Below are 7,720 nucleotides of genomic sequence, written 5' to 3'. Positions count from 1 at the left end.
GTGGTGCTGACATGACTGGCACAGAAGGCAGCACATCCCACGTTTATAATCATAGAACAAACTGAACCAATAATGACTATTACTGCTGATTCAAACTGCGGAAGAAAATAAACGTTTTAGTTTGTCTTGGCTCTGAAATGACTTTGGGGGAGGAAGGGAGTTAGCAAACGAGCTCCAACGTTAGGTTAACTACTAACATTACTAAGCTAAGTGGAAGTTAGTTTGCAAAAACTTGACACCTTTAATATGAAACTGAGCCAGTTAACTTTGCGCAAAGCGGAATAACTTGGAAGACAAACCTGCATCACTCTGCAGATCTGTGAGAGGCTACTTTTAGGTTACAGTGTGATGCTAGCAGCTAAGTTAGCCACCCATGTACATATATCCCGAGCAGTGAAAACTGGGCTAACGGTAACGGTAGTCTGGCTGTGGCAGATTAACGAAACTGAGCCAAAATGTCAAAGCAGTTCACCGATACTTACAGACACACAGGGGCTGGAGGTAGTGCTCGGTGTCGGCGACCGCTGGACGGTGACCAGCGCCATCCCGGCTGCTGCTGCTCAACCTCGGTCACCTCGGAGACTGAAGAACCGGGACACCAGACATTATTTTGGGCAGGAACTACAGTACGCCCAGCTCCCGAGGTTATTCCTCTGGTCGTTGCTTAGTTGCCCCGCTCTTGTCAAGCTAAACAGATTTATTGACACATATCCGGTCCGTACTTTTTTCGAAATAAAGTAAAATGTTATATTATCTAAAGCAATACATCATTAAATATTATATTTGTGTGGTAGGATTTCATTACGTATTTATATGACATTAAAATCATTAATCGCCTATCTTTTGTCGTTTTATTGGGCTCTGTATTCGAAATTCACGTTGTCTTTTAAAGCGGACAAATTCTACGCTTTTATTTTGAAAGGTAAATATTGCCTAAACACAAGGCAGTTTTGCCGGTGTCGAGCGCATGCGCCTTAGCGATCAGCTGTCAAACTGGTTTGCTGGCTGTTTGATGAATACTTACACCCCCATTCATCCAAAGTTCATTACCAATCGATCAATTAAACTGAAAATAATACGGATCAATATGGTAGGTGACTCTACCCAACTGTAGCTGTACCCAACTGTGTGTGTGTGTGTGTGTGTGCACGTGGAGACAGAGATATTAGATAGGTGGCATATAATGTAATGCATAATGCATTACTGTGTTTCTTTCTGTTCCTACACAGGGTCTGCTGCAGGAGAAGACCTGACCTTACATCTCCGTGCTTCCATGTTTTTCAGTTACCCACCTCTCCTGGGAGATGAGATGTGGGGTGGGGGTGTGAAAGCAGGGGGAGGTGTGTGTTGAGGGTGATGGTGGAGGTCAGAAGAGGTTCCTGAAGGGGAAAGGAGGTGAAAGATGAGAGGAGATGTAAGCCTACAGCACCCTTATCTCAAGGAGCCTTGAAAATCTTGACGTAAGGTGTCAAATCAGAAAGACAGCAAATACCCTTCCTCTGACTTGTCATGGTCACTGCATTTTATTGAAAGAGCACGTATTCTTTAGATTTTACACACAGAAGATGTTCAGGAATAGAGCGAGTGTTGGTGACAGAAAGGAAGGTGTGAAGCTGAGGTCTACACAAGGATAGGAGGCTCATTTTGATTTATTCCATTGCATTATCTGGGTCATTGCCTCCTCCTCCTCCACTCCCTGTCCTTCTCAGCATTCCCTCCCCTCCTCCATCCTTTTTCTCCTTCTGTCCTTTTTATTGATCACCTGACAGCCTAATGTTAAAAACAGGGGAAGAGCAAGAGAGAGTGAAACCAAATAAAACCAAAACTGATTAGGAGGTAGTGTGGAGAGAAAAAGCAGTGGCCCGACTGCATGAAAAGGAAAAAAGGGTGGAAGATGGAGTGAGAAGAGACTGATATAGAATAGAAAGTAGAGATAAAAATAGAGAAAGCACATGATAGGAATGATTGCAAATAAAGGCGTGACAGGATGATTGATGACTTGTCCTTCCCACATCCTCTCCCCCTCTATATCCATCCCTGCAGTTTGGGTGTAGCCCATTAGGCCTTACTTACTTGTGTGTATACGTGTGTGTGCAAGCAGCTGTGCATATAAATCTACCTCTATTTGTTTTCAGTTGTAGGGGTTATGTATGTATGCGAAACATGTTTAGCAGAGCTCATACGTCTGCCTTCTTGGATGATAACAAAGTATTAAGACCACATTCGGCAGAGCAAGGTGGATGACAAAAGAGCAGCTGAGGAGAGGGCAAAAGAGGAAGAGAGAAAAAAAATAGATCCTCCGCAGACAGGTGACCACAACAGGCTGGGAGAGACCGAGAAAGCGAGTGTGTAGGAGAAAACAAGATTAGGATTAGAGCAGGGGATGATTCTACCTCGGGGAATTAGTGTTGGGACAGAGACAGTGGGACTAGTCACAATCCTCCTTGTAATTAAAGCTCTGCTATCCACAAGAGACTGCATCACAGACCGGTGTGTGTCCGTGTGTGTGTGTGAGTTATATGGGTGTGTATATGGTAGATTGTTTGGATAGTAAAAGAATAAAAGCAATAGAAAAGTCACATTTTGACCCCATTTCGCCAAAATAGTTTAACGTGAACAATTATAATGTAAATTTCACAATGCAAAATGAAAAACCGTAGTCTTTAAAATGTGCAGTAAGTTTGTAATTGATTCACTGACCTGCTCTACTATTCAGTTATACATTAATTCAATAATTGTTTCACCTGTTCTTGACAAAAACACCAGATGAATGTAAATAAATGATGATGTCATCGTGTGAGTCCACACCCTCAGCTCCTCACTCCCTTCTGCTCTATGGAGCTTCAGTCCCCCTAGTGGTCAGCTTTGGTCAAAACAAGCTACTCGGATTCTAAGGACATGCTACTCCTTAAAACCAACAGGGGGAGGTATGACCCCATTAAAAAGCAGCTTTCACTGGAGGCCTGGGATGTTGATTGAAAATGCTCTCAATGGCAGACAGAAGAATCAAACGCTGCTCATTGTAACACTTGAGAAAATGTAATTTGTTTTTATTATGTTGTGTTCTCCTGGCTCTGCAGTTCTTTTGAAACGCCATATTCACGGGCTATTCTTACAAAATGAGAAAAAAAATAAGCCTGCCAGGAAATTGTTTTTAATATGGCAAGTAGGCACCTGTGTTTCAGAAATCACAGCCTTGAAACCTGCTTCAAATAGTTAATCCATCACAGATATGAGTCACCTTTTTGTATTCTATTTTTTACTTTTGTCAAAGTCACATTGTTATTTTGTAAGGATGCAGTTGCTAACAGGAATTTTGCTTACACTGATCTATTTATAGAGCACATTTGAAAACAACAAACATTAACCAAAGTGCTTTACAGAAAGACTGAATTAACACAAACAGCATTGCACAAATGAAGAGTGTGGTCAGGCATGTCTTCATTATGACAATTAAGAGGCTAAAGAAAAGAGATGCGTCTTTAGACTGGCTTTAAAGGCATCAGTGGAGGGGGGAGGTCTAATTGTTAGTGGCAGGCTGTTCCACAATTTAGGGCCAACAACTGAAAATGCTCAATCACCTTTGGTTATTAACTGGGTGAATGAAGAGCAGTGAGAGATGTAAGACATGAACAGAGATGCAACCTGGTGCAGTGCTTTAAAAACAAATGGAAGAGTCTTAAAATCAATTCTGTACTTCTCTAGTAACCAGTGCACAGAGGCCAGTACAAGGGAGATATGTCTCTCTTCTTGGTACGAGTGATGAGGCTCGCTGCTGCAGGCGAGATAGGGCTGACAGGGGCTGTAGGACTGATTCCTACAGAGAGAGAATTGAACTATGGCCTCCAAATCTTCAAGGGGATAGAAATTCATTTTGCAAGTAACCTAAGATGGAAGAAGCTAGTGCTGATGACTGAGTTGTTTATCAAATTTTAAACCGGAATCAAAGATAACAGCAAGGTTTTCCCTGCGTGGAACTTCACATTCAATTCCTCGTGTGACTAATTAGCTAACTTGCCTCTCAGTTCTTGCTAATTGGCAGAGGCCTACCTACCAGTCTCACTTCCTGCTGGGTGAGCTTGCATTCCAGCAGTGTTTTTTTTTCTCAGGTTAAGTCTGAAAAGCTTGAACATGATACTGGGGTTTATGTCCACAGTCGAAGCTAATTAGATCTAGATTTACTTGCAAGTAAAATTTGAACACCATGTCACTTTAAAAAAGACAAAACAGCCTTTACTTGTTAATAAAACTACAGTCTAAAACTAATAAACTAACACTAACACAAATAAATATTATTGGGTGGTTACATTTTTCTCCTTTAGTGCTTGTATCATTGCTCTTCTTGCAGTCTGCATCCATGTGTCTTATGAGTCTGTACTTGGGTGGCTTCATTATCACTAGCCGTCACCTCCTCCTTTACTTGGACCTTCCTCTGCACTTGACTCATTGTCTCAATCTCCTCCGTATTAATACGTATTAAACGTATTATTATTATTTTGCGTTGTTCATACCTCCTCCATGCAGCCAGGAGGTGGAATAAGACGTGGAATAAGACGCATTACAGTGAATATCAAACAGTTTCAGCTGTTTCAAGGCGTATGATGCCTGTTTCACCACATCCTCTTCCACTCTCCCCAACCTCTTCATGACTGAAGTAAAATCTTGAATAAATGAGAGACATAACGATTGCAGATGCTTCAGTACAGTTCGCTGAATGGTTTGATGAGTATAAGAATACAGTGAATCATATGCTATGGCCTCCACAGTCACTAGGATCTCAACTCAACTGAACCCCTACAGGAACCCAAAGACTTCATGTCATTTTATACTGAACAAATATGCTTTCATGTGTCTTGCTTGTACAGATCTTGTTAAACAACTGAACTCTTACCTGAGTGGCTGACATTGAATTGAACATAAAGTCATTGTTGCTCTGTATGCATGGTGGCCATATTGTACACACACTTTTTTAATACCTGAATAATGAAGCCAATGCATTTCAGAGTTCCTATTAAAGATCATTTCAGTCTCTCTCTCCTCGTCTTTCTCATCTCCTCACCTGTAATGAGAAGACAACAGATCAAGGACCTCTCGGTGTATCTTGGCAACAGTTATATGAGCTAAGAAGGCAGGAGAAGCGAGCAATGGAGAAAAGAGAGAGAGAGGGGGAGTGTGTCAGAGAGAGAAGAGGGCCTACTCTGCAGAGATAAGACGGTATTCTCCCTTCGTGCAAAATGAGTTCATTAGGGGAGTGAGAGACGGCCATTGCTGGGAATCAAGGTTTCTGTGTGATAAAGGGTGGCAGATAGGAGGGGGGGGGAGAGTTTCATTTCCTGTTCTTCAGAGGCAGCGGCAGTATCAGGGGATCAGCAGCGAGGCTGAGTAGAGGAAAAAATGGAGAGACAGGGTGAGGACAGACGGAGCAAGTTAGAGAGGTAAATGCCAGGATTTCTTTCTGTCAGAAAAAAAGAGTGACCCTCGGGATTGCTGTCAAAAAATATTTATATCGAGAACTGAGGGGAGACAGACAGAAAGAGAGTTGAAAGATATGTCAAACTCGGCTGCTCTCGGGAAAGTGGGAAGTCAAAGTGAGCTGCTGCGAAGAAGTATCGGGGTTATCACAGTGCAAAAGGCTAAACAAAACCCATGAGGGATTTCTCAAAATGACAGCACCCACAGACAAATTTGAGTAAGAGAGTAGGCACATGTATGCACACACAAACACGGCTTGGCCAAAATAATATAAGAAAGAAAAAAAAAAAAGAAGATATGAGGGCTGGAAAAAGAGATGAAATGAGCTGGAGGTCTTGATAGACACCTGATAGTGAGAGAGGCTGGCAGGCAGGCAGCCAGGCAGATGCAGAGATGACAGGTACAGCAGAGGTGGAGGGATACGCTGGCTGTGCTGCGCTGTTTAATATAGATCAGCAGCGATAAGGCGAGACAGAGAACACAGGATGTGTCCGTCAGTCAGGGGAAGGGAGCTTAGAGGAAATTGCCACAATAAGGCTCACACTCTCACACACATGGGAGAGATGTGTGCACATCCAGGGAGGTGCAGGGAGGTGCAATTAAACAAAAAAAGAGTCAATTTTGAGTTTCATTTCAAAGCTGGCAGATAGAACTGCTGATGTGCAGAAAGGCAGGACAAGTACATGCTGAAATAATGACACTTCTCTGAAAGTTTCCTCTCACTGCCTCAGGATATACTGTACTCACCGGCTACATAATGTATAACTGCACATCTGTTGTGCATTGGCTACTACTCTGATGGGGTTTACTGAACACTGAAATCAGAAACTCATGCTCTTTCTTTTAGCCCATTCTCCACTGTATGTTGTGTGTGTGTGTGTGTGTGTGTGTGTGTGTGTGTGTGTGTGTGTGTGTGTGTGTGTGTGTGTGTGTCTGCATGACCACAAGACTGCCTGCCGAAGCTGCTGATTGCAGATTTCAGTCGTGGGATTAATCAGTGGTGACGAGGAACCATTGTGTCGTGCACATATGAACACACAGACACACAAACACACAAAACAATGATTGTACTGACAGGTTGGGGTAGCAAGCGTTTAAAGAGGCTGAATGCAACACATGATTTCAGCTGAAGCCTTTGATCAAGATGATGCTCACTTCACGCTGTTGTGTCAGTCTAACAGTCAGACTACAGATGGAACAAGCTTTTCCATAAATTAGTAATTGTTTTCACATGTTTATCACAGATAAAACATCGCAGCCCAGATGTTGTCCTGTTTCACTTGAGTTGCGTGCCAAATCTAATTTGGCGAGTTGTTACCCTCTATAAACACACAGTATCATTTACGTTAAAACACATATGATATGTTTACAAGTTGTTAAAGATTAAACTGAATGGTTCCAAACCTGTTTGGCTTGTGACCCCATACAAAAAAGAAGTTGTCATCATTTGCAGCAAAGATAGAAACATTTTCTGCAAACTATTAGTTCTACCAACTACTCAGATAGTTTCATTCAAATAACAGTCAGGCTCAAAGAGGTAAAAGTATCCAAGTAAAAATAAAAGTGTCCAATATTTCACAAAAAAACCCAGCAAAATATAGAGAAAAGTCCAAAAAAATACAATATAGATTTGTGAATCAGAGCTTTGTTTTTTCTTTGTTCCTCTCCCATTAATCATCTCATGACCCCTCAGATTTATCTGGTGACCTTTTGGTAGGGCCCCACCCGTAGGTTGGGAACCATTGGACTAAACTGTATGTAAAATAGTTAAAACTAGCTCCACCCCGAGCAGCTACAACAGTTAAAGGCTGCTCACACATTGTTGCATATTAGTCACAGGGGACATTTTGCAGAACCAGAACCAGAACCAGGACTTTTACTTTTACTTTATTAGTTTATTTAAAACAGGGACAATGTGCAATAAATGTATTGCATCAGATATTGTACAATGCTAATTTCCATCTGTTGTCCCTTGGCATGTAGATAATGCAAATAACAATATTAAAATGATAATTCCATTCAACACCGATAAATACACTTGGAGGACAGACAAAAAAGGATCAGCTGGTCGTTACAGCATCACTTCAGTGTGTGTTTTATTATTGATATTATAGGTGTGCAATAGTATGTGCCCCTCCATGAAATGGTCCTCAATAGGTTCTTTAACTGAGTCTGAATCTTAAGTCAAGTCAGTCTTAACTGAACTCTGTTCCCTCTTTCAGTAGCGGATCTTTCATAGTGTCCCATC

Source organism: Enoplosus armatus, chromosome 5, assembly GCF_043641665.1.
Source record: "Enoplosus armatus isolate fEnoArm2 chromosome 5, fEnoArm2.hap1, whole genome shotgun sequence".
Lineage (NCBI taxonomy): Eukaryota > Metazoa > Chordata > Actinopteri > Centrarchiformes > Enoplosidae > Enoplosus > Enoplosus armatus.
Note: the sequence above shows the minus strand (reverse complement) of the source record.